This window comes from Argopecten irradians, chromosome 10, assembly GCF_041381155.1.
Source record: "Argopecten irradians isolate NY chromosome 10, Ai_NY, whole genome shotgun sequence".
Classification (NCBI taxonomy): Eukaryota; Metazoa; Mollusca; class Bivalvia; order Pectinida; family Pectinidae; genus Argopecten; species Argopecten irradians.
This window is the reverse complement of record NC_091143.1, coordinates 33,089,956-33,110,229: the sequence shown is the minus strand read 5'-3', so window position 1 is coordinate 33,110,229 and position 20,274 is coordinate 33,089,956. Positions and strand designations below refer to the sequence as shown.

Sequence of the window (20,274 nt, the reverse complement as noted above, 5' to 3'; positions counted from 1 at the left end):
GCATTATTAAGACACACTGATATTCAATAGCTATCTAACTTATTTCAATAGGTATTTACCGGGTGCTTCTTGATCAAAAGATGATTAAGTCAATGGGTCTTGACAGTTTAACAAATTTATTAAGATTTCATTGAAACTTTTTTTAAATGAAAGCAAATTCATTAGTTTCACTAATTTTAATACTGCTTTTTTTCAGGAATAAACGATTATGTGTTACACAGAAGGCGTAGATGACATCTCCACAACTAAACGACTGAGCAAGACTTCTGTCAACTCGGTAAGATTATAAGCATTGATTCGTCTCCGTTGGTCTACTGATTTCGATGGTGTAAAGCAAGGATTTATAAGTGAGAAGGATTCGTGACTGTCTCTTTACATTACTAAACACCACGCGAGACGCCTGTGAACCGGGAACAAAAACCGTTTTTCTCAACAAATACTTGTCTTATCGAGTCAAACGAAACACCAATGTAAAGTTTATTAAATAGATTTAGAGGATATGTCTTAAATTTTCGTTAAAAAAATACGACAGCTCATGAAATGACGGCCCGCTTCAGAAAGTAAGACGGTAACCCTCGCACCCGCAAGCTACATCAAAGGCTGCGCCGGCGGATATCAAAGGAAAATCAGCCGTCGACCAACGTCACGGTCACTGCACAAACACAAAAGCTACTGCCTTGTACTCCCCCAAAACCCAGTGTGACTTATCCGTCTCATATACGTCCTTGTGTAAAGTCATGTCGTTATTTTCCTTTACGGTTGTTATGCAGCTTGTTGCGGTATATTTTAAAATTATATAATATTGAGAGATTAGTAGGCAACTATGATGCACAAAAGAAAATAGACTTAGAAAATAGGTAAACAGAGTCTAAAATAAAAAATTGAGAAGCCGAAGCTGCTTTAAACTTGCTATTTGTCGATTTTTCTTAAAATATATATATATATATATGTGTGTGTGTGTATATTTTTTGACAATTATACAAACGTCTTGAATGAATACAGATCGTTATTGAATGGTCTTTATTTGTTTTAGATCTAAACCCTTGCCGTACCATTTACGAACGCTCACGAACAAAGGCGAAGCTTTTTGCTCCAATTACGGTAAGCACACAATGGTTATGATTTCTACCTCCAGCCAAAATTGTTTTCCCCAAAAAGGTCTTGAATGATCTATTTTCAAAGAAGTAGTTCATATCTCCGAATAATCAGCTTTTATATGTGGCAACAGAAGAAGTAATTTATTCAACCAAATACAAGTCGCCATCGATTTTATTATTACCACGTGCACGAGTTCTTTTTAGTATAACGAGTTGGACGCTTGCCAAGTTTTCTAATTGAATGGGGGCCAACCCCTGCTATTCGTTCGGTATTTGGAAGCAGTCAACCGGTACATCGCCGTCACGATATACCTGTAGTTTTGTTGTGCCGGTTACCGACGGGGAGCACAAAGATAAGCCGAGTCCATGGTTAAGCTTGGCGTAATTAATCTTAGAGGCCCGCTAGCCGAGTAGCAATATATTACCATGGAGATAACTGCGTGATATTGCATGTGTGAACAGTCCTGGTTGAGCTTATTGAGTATTGACTAGACACATTATGAGCTCGACTTTCTTTTATTACTAATTCATGAACACACATGTTTTAGATGTAATTGTTCTTCTCTCAGAATTTAAAGCATAAATTACGATGAACTTGACATATTGAAGTGGCAACTTCACATAAGAGCAGACGAACTCTTTCTAAGCATTTGGCAGTGAGCCAACTTTCAGTGTTGTCCGTTAGTCTTAATCGATTATTTATAGCGCCTGAGTGATATTCTCGGTTGGACAACTGAGACGGCCTGTAATTTGTGGACAACACTATCAGACCTAGTACGGTATCTCAGTAAATTGTACACAGTCACTGACAAAATACAGGTAAGCCATGCCCGCTAAATAAGGTCTATGTTAACTACGGCCATTCACCGGAAGGTGTTTCCATGGTAACCGTAGCTACATGTACATACAGGATGTTATCACATCCCACAATGAGGTCATGTGATCAAGTGACTGCGGGGAAACCGTAGTTACTCTCAAGAGTCTAGATGTTTGTTGGCGTCGTTTAGTATTTGTTACGTAAGCGGAGTTACCGTGTTGTAAACATCAGCGTACTGTAGCAGGCCAGGAAGTGGACTAAAGATTGTTGCCGCCAAGCTACTGTGGAATACTACTGTTGCTGTTAGTTATATGTAACTATCTGTAGTCTCATATCTACATTCTTTTTGCATGAGTGTTGTAGGACATACAAAATGTTGGCAGAATGCCAACGTACCGGGCACTCCTAAATAACAAGGCTATTTGTAGTGTATAATTTAGGTGTAGTTATTTTGTGTCCGGATATTGCATATTTGTACATTTATAATATGAAAAGTTACTCAATTTTTCTTGGAATGACACATCAAAAAAATAAAAAAAAGTCATTTAAAGACCAATCAAAGTATTTTGAGTGACTATGAAAAAGATGTTATTATTTGAACATTTATAATAACATTGCAACTATGCAGAATTAATTGACAACTGATAATTTTTTTCTTGGGCTTGTTCTTATTTCAAATTAATCCTTGAAAAGGAGATTAGAAGAACATATTTGAATTGATAGCAAAGTGTACCAAAGGAAAGTTAAGCACATATACTGTATAAGAAAATATAAAATGTGTGTAAGTTTTTTCTCTACTCATAGTTTTCTCTTGTAAAACAATGTATATAATTATAAGGCTTGGTGGACATTTACATGAAAAAAAAAGATGTTAGATAAATAAACAGTTATTTATAGTTTTTTATTGACAGAAGAAACTGAAGAGTATATATATATATATATATGTAAAGTGTGTAATAAAATACCAGGAGTGTGATGCAGTTTTAATACAATACAATACATTGTGTTGTATGTTGTATTGTATACAGTTTTGATTGTGGTTGAGTTGTTGACAACAACCCAAGAACAATATTTTAATTAAAGTATAATTATTTCATTTTTTCCATATAAAAGAGTTATCTGCTCTTGTGGATATAGATATTGATCGTGACGTCATGTGTTTGACAGCATCTGTCAGATTTTTAAGAGAAAGTCACAAACTTTGTAATGTCAGATTTTTCAGAGAAAACCATGTGATCTTGGGTAACTGTACTTCACAATCGATGCCTCTCTGCAAGTGATCTAACTCTAGATCTGTAACATATATGTAAGGTTTTTTTTCAATAATTTTTGTGGAGTATGTTGATTAATTTATTATTATAATATTTCAATGAAATATGTATATATGTTGTACCCTGTAACATACATGGATGATGTAATCATTTATTTGATATAATTTTAAGAACTTGATTTGCTGAATTTTTGTGTTGGTTATTTTAGGGTCAACGAGACATATTGAATTTTCTTGCTGTATAACAAATTCTTTATACAAAAAGAGCAGAATTTGTCTTATTGTTTCTGTTATGTTTGATCTTATTATTTCCACAAATGTTAGCCACGACATTTAAATTTGGACATGATATGTTTGTCACCAAGCTCAAAGATATTTAAAATGTAATTTAGTCAGAATTTAGCTTGCTTTATCAAGTGCATTGAAAAGTTTGCTCCTGGTTTTTATGCTTCATTGAACAAATGTAATCAAGTATGAAGATTTATGGTGCCATAGCTTCATTACAGTCAGACATTGTTTTCTTTAAATACCATATGTCTATATATATATAGTGTCATTGTGTCATTACAGTCAGAAATTGTTTTATGTCTATATATATATAGTGTCATTGTGTCATTACAGTCAGAAATTGTTTTCTCTAAATACCATATATACCAGGTAGTGTCATTGTGTTATTACAGTCTCACATTGTTTTCTCTAAATACCATATATAGTGTAATTTTGTCATTACAGTCTCACATTGTTTTCTCTAAATACCATATATAGTGTCATTGTGTCATTACAGTCTCACATTGTTTTCTCTAAATACCATATATAGTGTCATTGTGTCATTACAGTCAGACATTGTTTTCTCTAAATACCATATATAGTGTCATTGTGTCATTACAGTCAGACATTGTTTTCTCTAAATACCATATATAGTGTCTTTGTGTCATTACAGTCAGACATTGTTTTCTCTAAATACCATATATAGTGTCATCGTGTCATTACAGTGAGACTTTGTTTTCTCTTAATACCATATATAGTGTCATTGTGTCATTACAGTCAGACATTGTTTTCTCTAAATACCATATATAGTGTCATTGTGTCATTACAGTCTCACATTGTTTTCTCTAAATACCATATATAGTGTCATTGTGTCATTACATTCAGACATTGTTTTCTCTAAATACCAAATATTGTGTCATTGTGTCATTACAGTCAGACATTGTTTTCTCTTAATATTGTCAGTGACACAAACACATGATAAATTCCTACCACCAGCAACAGACATCTAGACCAAATTATGCAAATACAGAATTGGATATATATGTTGAATTATAAATATACCCTTCAGAAATTAAGGATCTGTAATATGCTGGATGTATTAAGTTGAGTTACTTATGGTTTTGGTATATTGCTACACTTGCACATTTCTATAAAGTCAATGGATATACATGTAGGGATGTAGAGAAACCAATAGGCTACAGATCTAGAGCTGGGTCAAAGCCAAGCTGGCTCCAGATGGTGAGCCCACATTGGCATTTAGCCAAGATACAGGAGGTTAAATGCTTTGTCAACTGGGTCAGACTCATGATAAACTACTAACTTTTCCATGTTTATAAGATAGACCAAGACACTGCTATTTCTAGACTAACCCATATATAACACATTAACTACAAAGCCTATTATCAAAGTTACTACAAAGGTCTGTTACCACAGTAACTAAAAAGGTTTGTTACCACAGTAACTAAAAACGTTTGTTACCACAGTTACTACAGAGGTTTGTTACCACAGTTGCTACAGAGGTTTGTTACCACAGTTACTACAAAGGTTTGTTACCACAGTTACTACAAAGGTTTGTAACCACAGTTACTACAAAGGTTTGTTACTACAGTTACAACAAAGGTTTGTTACCACAGTTACTACAGAGGTTTGTTACCACAGTTACAACAAAGGTTTGTTACCACAACACAAGGTTTGTTACCACAGTTACTACAAAGGTTTGTTACAACAGTTACTACAAAGGTTTGTTACCACAAACATCAAAGGTTTGTTACCACATGTTACAACAAAGGTTTGTTACCACAGTTACTACAAAGGTTTGTTACCACAGTTACTATAAAGGTTTGTTACCACATTACAACAAAGGTTTGTTACCACAGTTACAACAAAGGTTTGTTACCACAGTTATTTACCACAACACAAAGGTTTGTTACCACAGTTACAACAAAGGTTTGTTACCACAGTTACTACAAAGGTTTGTTACTACAGTTACTACAAAGGTTTGTTACCACAGTTACTACAAAGGTTTGTTACCACAGTTACTACAAAGGTTTGTTACCACAGTTACTACAAGGTTTGTTACCACACAAAAGGTTTGTTACCACAGTTACTACAAAGGTTTGTTACCACAGTTACTACAAAGGTTTGTTACCACAGTTACTACAAAGGTTTGTTACCACAGTTACTACAAAGGTTTGTTACCACAGTTACTACAAAGGTTTGTTACCACAGTTACTACAAAGGTTTGTTACCACAGTTACTACAAAGGTTTGTTACCACAGTTACTACAAAGGTTTGTTACCACAGTTACTACAAAGGTTTGTTACCACAGTTACTACAAAGGTTTGTTACCACAGTTACTACAAAGGTTTGTTACCACAGTTACTACAAAGGTTACTACAAAGGTTTGTTACCACAGTTACTACAAAGGTTTGTTACCACAGTTACTACAGAGGTTTGTTACCACAGTTACTACAAAGGTTTGTTACCACAGTTACTACAAAGGTTTGTTACCACAGTTACTACAAAGGTTTGTTACCACAGTTACTACAAAGGTTTGTTACCACAGTTACTACAAAGGTTTGTTACCACAGTTACTACAAAGGTTTGTTACCACAGTTACTACAAAGGTTGTTACAACAGTTACTACAAAGGTTTGTTACCACAGTTACTACAAAGGTTACTACAAAGGTTTGTTACCACAGTTACTACAAGGTTTGTTACCACAGTTACTACAAAGGTTTGTTACCACAGTTACTACAAAGGTTTGTTACCACAGTTACTACAAAGGTTTGTTACCACAGTTACTACAAAGGTTTGTTACCACAGTTACTACAAAGGTTTGTTACCACAGTTACTACAAAGGTTTGTTACCACAGTTACTACAAAGGTTTGTTACCACAGTTACTACAAAGGTTTGTTACCACAGTTACTACAAAGGTTTGTTACCACAGTTACTACAAAGGTTTGTTACCACAGTTACTACAAAGGTTTGTTACCACAGTTACTACAAAGGTTTGTTACCACAGTTACTACAAAGGTTTGTTACCACAGTTACTACAAAGGTTTGTTACCACAGTTACTACAAAGGTTTGTTACCACAGTTACTACAAAGGTTTGTTACCACAGTTACTACAAAGGTTTGTTACCACAGTTACTACAAAGGTTTGTTACCACAGTTACTACAAAGGTTTGTTACCACAGTTACTACAAAGGTTTGTTACCACAGTTACTACAAAGGTTTGTTACCACAGTTACTACAAAGGTTTGTTACCACAGTTACTACAAAGGTTTGTTACCACAGTTACTATAAAGGTTTGTTACCACAGTTACTACAAAGGTTTGTTACCACAGTTACTACAAAGGTTTGTTACCACAGTTACTACAAAGGTTTGTTACCACAGTTACTACAAAGGTTTGTTACCACAGTTACTACAAAGGTTTGTTACTACAGTTACTACAAAGGTTTGTTACCACAGTTACTATAAAGGTTTGTTACCACAGTTACTACAAAGGTTTGTTACAACAGTTACTACAAAGGTTTGTTACCACAGTTACTACAAAGGTTTGTTACCACAGTTACTACAAAGGTTTGTTACCACAGTTACTACAGAGGTTTGTTACCACAGTTACTACAAAGGTTTGTTACCACAGTTACTACAAAGGTTTGTTACCACAGTTACTACAAAGGTTACTTACTAAGGGTTTGTTACCACAGTTACTACAAAGGTTTGTTACCACAGTTACTACAAAGGTTTGTTACCACAGTTACTACAAAGGTTTGTTACCACAGTTACTACAAAGGTTTGTTACCACAGTTACTACAAAGGTTTGTTACCACAGTTACTACAAAGGTTTGTTACCACAGTTACACAAAGGTTTTTACCACATTACTACAAAGGTTTGTTACCACAGTTACTACAAAGGTTTGTTACCACAGTTACTACAAAGGTTTGTTACCACAGTTACTACAAAGGTTTGTTACCACAGTTACTACATTACAGTACTACAAAGGTTTGTTACCACAGTTACTACAAAGGTTTGTTACCACAGTTACTACAAAGGTTTGTTACCACAGTTACTACAAAGGTTTTGTTACCACAGTTACTACAAAGGTTTGTTACCACAGTTACTACAAAGGTTTGTTACCACAGTTACTACAAAGGTTTGTTACCACAGTTACTACAAAGGTTTGTTACCACAGTTACTACAAAGGTTTGTTACCACAGTTACTACAAAGGTTTGTTACCACAGTTACTACTACAAAGGTTTGTTACTACAGTTACTACAAAGGTTTGTTACCACAGTTACTACAAAGGTTTGTTACTACAGTTACTACAAAGGTTTGTTACCACAGTTACTACAAAGGTTTGTTATCACAGTTACTACAAAGGTTTGTTACTACAGTTACTACAAAGGTTTGTTACTGCAGTTACTACAGAGGTTTGTTACCACAGTTACTACAAAGGTTTGTTATCACAGTTACTACAAAGGTTTGTTACCACAGTTACTACAGAGGTTTGTTATAACAGTTACTACAAAGGTTTGTTACCACAGTTACTACAAATGTTTGTTATCACAGTTACTACAGAGGTTTGTTACCACAGTTACTACAAAGGTTTGTTATCACAGTTACTACAAAGGTTTGTTACCACAGTTACTACAACTGATGTGAAAGTGCTAGCAATGTTTTTTACTTTGATTTTCGGGAATCTGTAACCTTAAGCTTTCGTCGTTTGTGATGAAATATTTCTTTATACACATAATTACTTTATTCTGTAAGAAAGCAATAACATTTTAAAACAAGTAAAACTCTTGTTTAATACTAACCACATATACATCATTCACATACCAATTATATGGTTGGTTTGACATTGGAATTTTATGGTGGCTTTCGGAAGGAAATTGCCAGACTTGAGTAAACCATAATCTATATACCACACCACTGTTGGAAACATGATGATATATACAGAGTTACAGGGGCAATCAGCTACATGTAGTTACACATTCTTCAAAATAGAATGTAAACTATTTTCAGGTAAATAACTGAATTTGATCCCAATAAAAAATTTTTCCCACATATGTTTATGACAATTGCACAGATATTATAACCTATGCCCTATGCCCAAGATTAGGTTGGAAAAACTTGACAAAAAGAAACGAAAAGTCATTAAAAATGTAGATGAAATAGTTCAAAATGGTTGGATGATCTCTTTTTTTTTCATATTTTTTCTTGTTTATGGTTGCTGTTTGCCATGCATGTAACTAGATGCTATTAGATGTAATAATTGTATTGATGTAAAAATCAATAAAGATGTTGATGTAATAGTTTTTCTTATGTTACTATTGTAATAAACGACAGGGAATATTTGTGAAAATATTTTTTTGTGGTGAAATCTGGAGTATAGATTTTGAAAATTGTTTTAATACCTATTTTAATATTACCATATATATTTCTCAATACTATAGTGCAACTGGCATGTCATATAGATCTAAGTGACTATGTTTTATGAAATTTATCAAACAAGTTCAATAATTTGATATGCCACATTTAGGCTAGTGGCATATCAAATTATTTAACGAGTTTGATATTTCATATTACATAGTCACGAGTGTAACATTCTGTTTATCATATAATTCTTATTGATACAAAAATAAGTGAATCTTTTAATTTTATCTCTCTATAAAATAAAAGAAATCCGGCTCGGATGTGACGTTTCCCTCTACTATGACAATCATACGACGTCATATATAGATTATGACATCAAAATACATATGACATCATAATAGTGTTATTACACATGTGCAGAGTTCAATCAACGATCATTATTCGTGGGTCCTTTTCAATGGTTTTTGTGAAAACCATGGGTCCCACAGTGTTATAGATACCCATTCCCAGAAATTTCATGGGTCCTTTTAAAATTCTGTGAGTACAGGACTCGGGATGCGCACGTAGATTTATCACTGCGATGTGTCTTACTATATGACATGGCCATATGACATGGCTTGACTGGCTAGTAATGTGATAACTAGTCTTATAAACTGTTCCAGGCATAGAATATAGCATTTGATAACAATTCAAACCATTTGTAGTCATCTTAAACTATCATTATAAGCAATGAATTCTTTACCCCATTATGAGATTTTGTTACCTTTAAATGATTCATGGGACATTGTATAGATCGTATGGTATCAAATATTAATCTGTTTAATTACATATTCAAAGGGAGGTAATTTTAAAGACAAAGGGAGATAACTTCAGTAGTGATCAAATAAATTAAAGGTATTTCAAAGGATAGTAATTCAATTCAAAAAGATTAGATAATTTAGGTATCAAAGGTTTAGAAATACATTTATATTTAATGAAATAATTAAACTTTATTAATGTACATATAGAAGGTGTATCAACAAGGTTTCCTACCAGTAATTTACAATAGATTTTCCTTATTGAAGCCAACACTTTCAGCAGTGGAGGGATATTGGCTCTAGGCCAAAATCTTCTTTTTATACTCTGTATGCTTGAGATAGCAACTATACTATAACTGCATAGAATATTTACCAGTAGACTTGGCTGACTGCCAGACTGCGGGAGCTGGCTCATTAAACCTTAAGATCTACTGCAGATATTTAAGTCCTAAATGGTGACTATGAGGCTGAACAAGGTTATATAACTTGACATATCTGACTGATGGGAACAGATGTAGACACCTGGACTCGATACTGTGACAGCTTTCATCTTTAATGTGTTTTCCTGTTATCTAGACACAGATGGGTGAATTATTAATGCTACTTCATTTTATTCCCAGAAGCATGCGTTAAAATGTAAAATTTACAGTCTGTTTTTAAGTGTTTCTAGTGTGGAAATGGGATAAGTCTTAAGTATGATAAGGGATACCATTATCCTGTTGAGAACTCTTGTATCATGTAAATACATACAAATTAATACCTACAGTGAAGTGACATTTATTTTTATGAATTTTTATGATTGAATAATCTAAAATTAGCTGAACTAAAACAGTTCACAGACCAATGAAAAGCTCTTGCCAAAGAATTTGATTAGGTGACAGGCTGACGTCTGAGGCAATAAAAACTTTGTGAAAATTGAATGTGTTTTCAATTCTGTAAACTTTGTAAAGAAAAAAACGGTTTTATTAAATACAAGTATAATTTTGAAATTGTTCTACAAAATAAATAGATATTTCTTATAAATACATATTACCGAATACAGTACTGTATTTGTAATATTTATCAATATCTTTTCAATTTGGTCTTTGTCAGGTACCCGTGAAAGGAAGCTGAACAGCTGCAGTCTCCCAAGAATTGAAGTTCATTTGATGGCCAACAAGGGTCAAGAAGTACAACCACTGGTCTAGGGACAAGCAAGAGAGCATCAAGTGTGACTCATGATGTCGGTCTGCTCCACGCTGTCTACACCCTGATAGCTAATACACAGGCAAGTTATATCAGGTTTCTGCTGTAAATGTTGTGGTCAGGTTCATCATCCTATGAACAGCCAGGGTCATTAAGGGTCAAGCCATGTTTAGGAGGAAAACTGGAGTACCTGGAGATAAAACAGCCCAGTGGTGAATCTAGGGCCAGGCTTGTGGTAAGATGTGGAGGCATCTGATCAACATGGCTGCTGAATTTAACAGTCGTAAACATGGTATTTGTGAGCTTTCTGACAGGAAAAGACATGCCTAAGTTTAACAAAAAACATATATGACATGGTTTATAGCCTTTTTGGCCCCCAAATATGTCAATTTCTAGGAGCTGTTATTGATTACAGGGATAATTTGGTGATCATGCAGGCTGATACTGTTACAACACAAAATACAAAGGTATGGTATCATACTGTTACAACACAAAATACAAAGGTATGGTATCATACTGTTACAACACAAAATACAAAGGTATGGTATCATACTGTTACAACACAAAATACAAAGGTATGGTATCATACTGTTACAACACAAAATACAAAGGTATGGTATCATACTGTTACAACACAGAATACAAAGGTATGGTATCATACTGTTACAACACAAAATACAAAGGTATTGTATCATACTGTTACAACACAAAATACAAAGGTATGGTATCATACTGTTACAACACAAAATACAAAGGTATGGTATCATACTGTTACAACACAAAATACAAAGGTATGGTATCATACTGTTACAACACAAAATACAAAGGTATTGGTATCATACTGTTACAACACAAAATACAAAGGTATGGTATCATACTGTTACAACACAAAATACAAAGGTATGGTATCATACTGTTACAACACAAAATACAAAGGTATGTATCATACTGTTACAACACAAAATACAAAGGTATGGTATCATACTGTTACAACACAAAATACAAAGGTAATGTATCATACTGTTACAACACAAAATACAAAGGTATGGTATCATACTGTTACAACACAAAATACAAAGGTATGGTATCATACTGTTACAACACAAAATACAAAGGTATGGTATCATACTGTTACAACACAAAATACAAAGGTATGGTATCATACTGTTACAACACAAAATACAAAGGTATGGTATCATACTGTTACAACACAAAATACAAAGGTATGGTATCATACTGTTACAACACAAAATACAAAGGTAATGCATCATACTGTTACAACACAAAATACAAAGGTATGGTATCATACTGTTACAACACAAAATACAAAGGTAATGCATCATACTGTTACAACACAAAATACAAAGGTATGGTATCATACTGTTACAACACAAAATACAAAGGTATGGTATCATACTGTTACAACACAAAATACAAAGGTATGGTATCATACTGTTACAACACAAAATACAAAGGTATGGTATCATACTGTTACAACACAAAATACAAAGGTAATGTATCATACTGTTACAACACAAAATACAAAGGTATGGTATCATACTGTTACAACACAAAATACAAAGGTATGGTATCATACTGTTACAACACAAAATACAAAGGTATATGGTATCATACTGTTACAACACAAAATACAAAGGTATGGTATCATACTGTTACAACACAAAATACAAAGGTATGGTATCATACTGTTACAACACAAAATACAAAGGTATTGTATCATACTGTTACAACACAAAATACAAAGGTATGGTATCATACTGTTACAACACAATTATAAAATACAAAGGTAATGTATCATACTGTTACAACACAAAATACAAAGGTATGGTATCATACTGTTACAACACAAAATACAAAGGTAATGTATCATACTGTTACAACACAAAATACAAAGGTATGGTATCATACTGTTACAACACAAAATACAAAGGTATGGTATCATACTGTTACAACACAAAATACAAAGGTATGGTATCATACTGTTACAACACAAAATACAAAGGTATGGTATCATACTGTTACAACACAAAATACAAAGGTATGGTATCATACTGTTACACAACACAAAATACAAAGGTATTGTATCATACTGTTACACAACACAAAATACAAAGGTATTGTATCATACTGTTACAACACAAAATACAAAGGTATGGTATCATACTGTTACAACACAAAATACAAAGGTATGGTATCATACTGTTACAACACAAAATACAAAGGTATGGTATCATACTGTTACAACACAAAATACAAAGGTAATGCATCATACTGTTACAACACAAAATACAAAGGTATGGTATCATACTGTTACAACACAAAATACAAAGGTATGGTATCATACTGTTACAACACAAAATACAAAGGTATGGTATCATACTGTTACAACACAAAATACAAAGGTATGGTATCATACTGTTACAACACAAAATACAAAGGTTGGTATCATACTGTTACAACACAAAATACAAAGGTATGGTATCATACTGTTACAACACAAAATACAAAGGTATGTATCATACTGTTACAACACAAAATACAAAGATAATGTACTTACATACTTTACAAAAAAATACAAAGGTATGTATCATACTGTTACAACACAAAATACAAAGGTATGGTATCATACTGTTACAACACAAAATACAAAGGTATGGTATCATACTGTTACAACACAAAATACAAAGGTATGGTATCATACTGTTACAACACAAAATACAAAGGTATGGTATCATACTGTTACAACACAAAATAAAATACAAAGGTATGGTATCATACTGTTACAACACAAAATACAAAGGTATGGTATCATACTGTTACAACACAAAATACAAAGGTATGGTATCATACTGTTACAACACAAAATACAAAGGTATGGTATCATACTGTTACAACACAAAATACAAAGGTATGGTATATACTGTTACAACACAAAATACAAAGGTATGGTATCATACTGTTACAACACAAAATACAAAGGTATGGTATCATACTGTTACAACACAAAATACAAAGGTAATGCATCATACTGTTACAACACAAAATACAAAGGTATGGTATCATACTGTTACAACACAAAATACAAAGGTATGGTATCATACTGTTACAACACAAAATACAAAGGTATGGTATCATACTGTTACAACACAAAATACAAAGGTATGGTATCATACTGTTACAACACAAAATACAAAGGTATGGTATCATACTGTTACAACACAAAATACAAAGGTATGGTATCATACTGTTACAACACAAAATACAAAGGTATGGTATCATACTGTTACAACACAAAATACAAAGGTATGGTATCATACTGTTACAACACAAAATACAAAGGTATGGTAATCATACTGTTACAACACAAAATACAAAGGTATGGTATCATACTGTTACAACACAAAATACAAAGGTATGTATCATACTGTTACAACACAAAATACAAAGGTATGGTATCATACTGTTACAACACAAAATACAAAGGTATGGTATCATACTGTTACAACACAAAATACAAAGGTATGGTATCATACTGTTACAACACAAAATACAAAGGTATGGTATCATACTGTTACAACACAAAATACAAAGGTATGGTATCATACTGTTACAACACAAAATACAAAGGTATGGTATCATACTGTTACAACACAAAATACAAAGGTATGGTATCATACTGTTACAACACAAAATACAAAGGTATGGTATCATACTGTTACAACACAAAATACAAAGGTATGTTACATACTGTTACAACACAAATACAAAGGTATGGTATCATACTGTTACAACACAAAATACAAAGGTATGGTATCATACTGTTACAACACAAAATACAAAGGTATGGTATCATACTGTTACAACACAAAATACAAAGGTATGGTATCATACTGTTACAACACAAAATACAAAGGTATGGTATCATACTGTTACAACACAAAATACAAAGGTATGGTATCATACTGTTACAACACAAAATACAAAGGTATGGTATCATACTGTTACAACACAAAATACAAAGGTATGGTATCATACTGTTACAACACACAAAATACAAAGGTATGGTATCATACTGTTACAACACAAAATACAAAGGTAATGTATCATACTGTTACAACACACAAAATACAAAGGTATGGTATCATACTGTTACAACACAAAATACAAAGGTATGGTATCATACTGTTACAACACAAAATACAAAGGTATGGTATCATACTGTTACAACACAAAATACAAAGGTATGGTATCATACTGTTACAACACAAAATACAAAGGTATGGTATCATACTGTTACAACACAAAATACAAAGGTATGGTATCATACTGTTACAACACAAAATACAAAGGTATGGTATCATACTGTTACAACACAAAATACAAAGGTATGGTATCATACTGTTACAACACAAAATACAAAGGTATTGTATCATACTGTTACAACACAAAATACAAAGGTATGGTATCATACTGTTACAACACAAAAATACAAAGGTATGGTATCTATACTGTTACAACACAAAATACAAAGGTATGGTATCATACTGTTACAACACAAAATACAAAGGTATGGTATCATACTGTTACAACACAAAATACAAAGGTATGGTATCATACTGTTACAACACAAAATACAAAGGTATGGTATCATACTGTTACAACACAAAATACAAAGGTATGGTATCATACTGTTACAACACAAAATACAAAGGTATGGTATCATACTGTTACAACACAAAATACAAAGGTATGGTATCATACTGTTACAACACAAAATACAAAAGGTATGGTATCATACTGTTACAACACAAAATACAAAGGTATGGTATCATACTGTTACAACACAAAATACAAAGGTATGGTATCATACTGTTACAACACAAAATACAAAGGTAATGGTATCATACTGTTACAACACAAAATACAAAGGTATTGGTATCATACTGTTACAACACAAAAATACAAAGGTATGGTATCATACTGTTACAACACAAAATACAAAGGTATGGTATCATACTGTTACAACACAAAATACAAAGGTATATGGTATCATACTGTTTACAACACAAAATACAAAGGTATGGTATCATACTGTTACAACACAAAATACAAAGGTATGGTATCATACTGTTTACAACACAAAATACAAAGGTATGGTATCATGTACTGTTACAACACAAAATACAAAGGTATGGTATAATCATACTGTTTACAACACAAAATACAAAGGTATATGGTATCATACTGTTACAACACAAAATACAAAGGTATGGTATCATACTGTTACAACACAAATTACAAAGGTATTGGTATCATACTGTTACAACACAAAATACAAAGGTATGGTATCATACTGTACTGTTACAACACAAAATACAAAGGTATGGTATCATACTGTTACAACACAAAATACAAAGGTAATGGTATCATACTGTTACAACACAAAATACAAAGGTATGGTATCATTGACTGTTACAACACAAAATACAAAGGTATGGTATCATACTGTTACAACACAAAATACACAAGGTATGGTATCATACTGTTACAACACAAAATACAAAGGTATGGTATCATACTGTTACAACACAAAATACAAAGGTAATGGTATCATACTGTTACAACACAAAAAATACAAAGGTATGGTATCATACTGTTACAACACAAAATACAAAGGTATTATGGTATCATACTGTTACAACACAAAATACAAAGGTATGGTATCATACTGTTACAACACAAAATACAAAGGTATGGTATCATACTGTTACAACACAAAATACAAAGGTATGTAATCAACTGTTACAACACAATTAATACAAAAGGTATCATATGTTACAACACCAAAATACAAAGGTATGGTTATCATACTGTTACAACACAAAATACAAAGGTATGGTATCATACTGTTACAACACAAAATACAAAGGTATGGTATCATACTGTTACAACACACAATATACAAAATGGTATGGTATCATACTGTTACAACACAAAATACAAAGGTATGGTATCATACTGTTACAACACAAAATACAAAGGTATGGTATCATACTGTTACACACAATATATACAAAGGTATGGTATCATACTGTTACAAACACAAAATACAAAGGTATGGCTATCATACTGTTACAACACAAAATACAAAGGTATGGTATCATATTGTATACAACACAGAAATACAAAGGTAATGTATCATACTGTTACAACACAAAATACAAATGTATTGGTATCATACTGTTACAACACAAAAAATACAAAGGTATGGTATCATACTGTTTTACAACACAAAATACAAAGGTATTGTATCATACTGTTACAACACAAAATACAAAGGTATTGTATCATACTGTTTACAACACAAAATACAAAGGTATTGTATCATACTGTTACAACCAAAATACAAATTGTACAAAAGGTATTGTATCATACTGTTACAACACAAAATACAAAGGTATGGTATCATACTGTTACAACACAAAATACAAAGGTATGGTATCATACTGTTACAACACAAAATACAAAGGTATGGTATCATACTGTTACAACACAAATTTACAAAGGTAATGGTATCATACTGTTACAACACAAAATACAAAGGTATGGTATCATACTGTTACAACACAAAATACAAAGGTATGGTATCATACTGTTAAAACACAAATATACAAAGGTATGGTATCATACTGTTACAAACACAAAATACAAAAATATGGTATCATACTGTTACAACACAAAATACAAAGGTAATGGTATCATACTGTTACTACAACACAAAATACAAAGGTATGGTATCAATACTGTTACAACAGTTTCAAAATACAAAGGTATGGTATCATAGATAAGTATGGTTTCAACTGTTTACAAACAAAATACAAAGGTATGGTATCATCATACTGTTAACAACACAAAATACAAAAGGTATATATTTACTGTTACATACATCAAAAGACAAAGTGTATCTACTGTTACAACACCAAAATACAAAGGTAATATGCAGTATCATACTGTTACAACACTAAAAATACAAAGGTATTTTATCATACTGTTACAACACAAAATACAAAGGTAATGGTATCTTACTGTTACAACTCAAGATTACAAATGTATTGTATCATACTGTTACAACACAAAAGAAATGGTATATATTTCAGACTATACATAAAATACAAAGGTATTGATCTGTAACTTTTATATACACAGGTAATAGAACATTGTAATACAATGTTACAACACATCATACAAAGGGTATGGGTATAGAGGCGTCATACTGTTACAAACACAAAATACAAATTTATGTATAGCATCTACTAATTCATCATAGAGTGTTATTATACACAAAAATACAAAATTTCATACGGTATGGTATCAATACTGTTACAACACAAAATACAAAGAGTAAGGTTACTATATATTTTCTCCTATACAACACATCATTGAGCAAACTATATATTTCTCTATAGAGTCATCATCCTTGAGCAAACTGTAAATTTCTCCTATAGAGTACATCCTTGAGCAAACATATTTCTCCTAAAGAAGCTTATACCTGTTACAACACACGAATACAAAGGTATCTATATCATATATTTGCAATCGATGATAGTGGCAGTTGACTATATAAAACCATCCTAAACTTACATGATCCCAAATTAACTATAGGTTGAATTTCCTATATTTGAGAGTATCCTTGGATGCAAAATTCTATATTTTTCTCCTATAGATGCACATCCTTGAGCAATCTATATAATTTCTCCTATAGAAGGTATTCCTTGAGCAAACTATATATTTTACTCCTATAGAGAGCATCCTTGAGCAAAACTATATATTTCTCCTATAGAGCCGCATCCTTGAGCAAATTATATATTTCTCCTATAGAGAGCAATCCTTGAGCAAACTATATATTTCTCCTATAGAGAGTATCCTTGAGCAAACTATATATTTCTCCTATAGAGCGCATCCTTGAGCAAACTATATATTTCTCCTATAGAGAGCATCCATTGAGCAAACTATATATTTTCTCCTATAGAGCGCCATCCTTGAGCAAACTATATATATTTCTCCTATAGAGCACATCCTTGTAGCAAACTATATATTTCTCCTATAGAGCGCATCCTTGAGCAAACTATATATTTCTCCTATAGAGCACATCCTTGAGCAAATTATATATTTCTCCTATAGAGCGCATCCTTGAGCAAACTATATATTTCTCCTATAGAGCGCATCCTTGAGCAAATTATATATTTCTCCTATAGAGCGCATCCTTGAGCAAAACTATATATTTCTCCTATAGAGCACATCCTTGAGCAAACTATATATTTCTCTCTATAGAGAGTTATCCTTGAGCAAACTATATATTTCTCCTATAGAGCGTATCCTTGAGCAAACTATATATTTCTCCTATAGAGCGCATCCTTGAGCAAACTATATATTTCTCCTATAAGAGCGTATCCTTGAGCAAACTTATATATTTCTCCTATAGAGCGCATCCTTGAGCAAACTATATATTTCTCCTATAGAGAGCATCCTTGAGCAAACTATATATTTCTCCTATAGAGCACATCCTTGAGCAAACTATATATTTCTCCTATAGAGAGCATCCTTGAGCAAACTATATATTTCTCCTATAGAGCGCATCCTTGAGCAAACTATATATTTCTCCTATAGAGAGCATCCTTGAGCAAACTATATATTTCTCCTATAGAGCGTATCCTTGAGCAAACTATATATTTCTCCTATAGAGCGTATCCTTGAGCAAACTATATATTTCTCCTATAGAGCGCATCCTTGAGCAAACTATATATTTCTCCTATAGAGCGCATCCTTGAGCAAACTATATATTTCTCCTATAGAGCGCATCCTTGAGCAAATTATATATTTCTCCTATAGAGCGCATCCTTGAGCAAACTATATATTTTTCCTATAGAGCGCATCATTGAGCAAACTATATATTTTTCTTTTAAAGTATTTTTAATACCTACATATATATATTCTTAGTAAATATTAACCTATGTGTAATATATCAGACCAGGCAAAAAAGTCCCGGCCAAATTTTCAAAGTTGTCTAATGTTTGCATATTTTGGATGGTAATCATGGCATCTAAAGCTCCAAAATAAAAAACAATTCCATTACAATTGAATCAAGGATTTACTAAATAGCCCAAATGCAACATCTTATTTCTTAAAAGTTGCTTTGTTTGAAAAAAATGCTTGATTTGGGGTCAAAAAGAGGCCCAAACCATACCATGTCAAAAAGGACCACCACAAAGGTCAGTAATACTAAAAATAGATTCAGGTCACTAATATCTTGCAGGGACCAGCAGGGGACTTGATCATGAGCATTTACACTGAATGCTTGTTTCGGACGTGAAAACCTTATTGATCCTGGTTTAATCAGGATATTAATCCACTGTATTCAGCAGTACTTATTTCAA

At 32.6% G+C, this 20,274-nt stretch overlaps 1 protein-coding gene across 8 annotated transcripts in view; it reads left to right on the top strand.

Annotated features, from left to right (window-relative positions):
* Positions 1-20,274, top strand: part of LOC138333692 (uncharacterized) — a 41,012-nt gene that overhangs the window by 13,418 nt on the left and 7,320 nt on the right. For 3 of the 8 annotated variants that reach the window (XM_069282232.1, XM_069282233.1, XM_069282231.1), the window contains exons 2-4: positions 197-277; positions 1,034-1,101; positions 10,727-10,901. The gene's annotated coding sequence lies outside the window, so the exon portion shown is untranslated. Of the gene's footprint in view, positions 1-196; positions 278-1,033; positions 1,102-1,759; positions 1,917-1,954; positions 2,228-10,056; positions 10,221-10,726; positions 10,902-20,274 lie in introns of those variants that run through there. The other 5 variants (XM_069282235.1, XM_069282234.1, XM_069282238.1 and 2 more) reach the window with 4 other exon arrangements.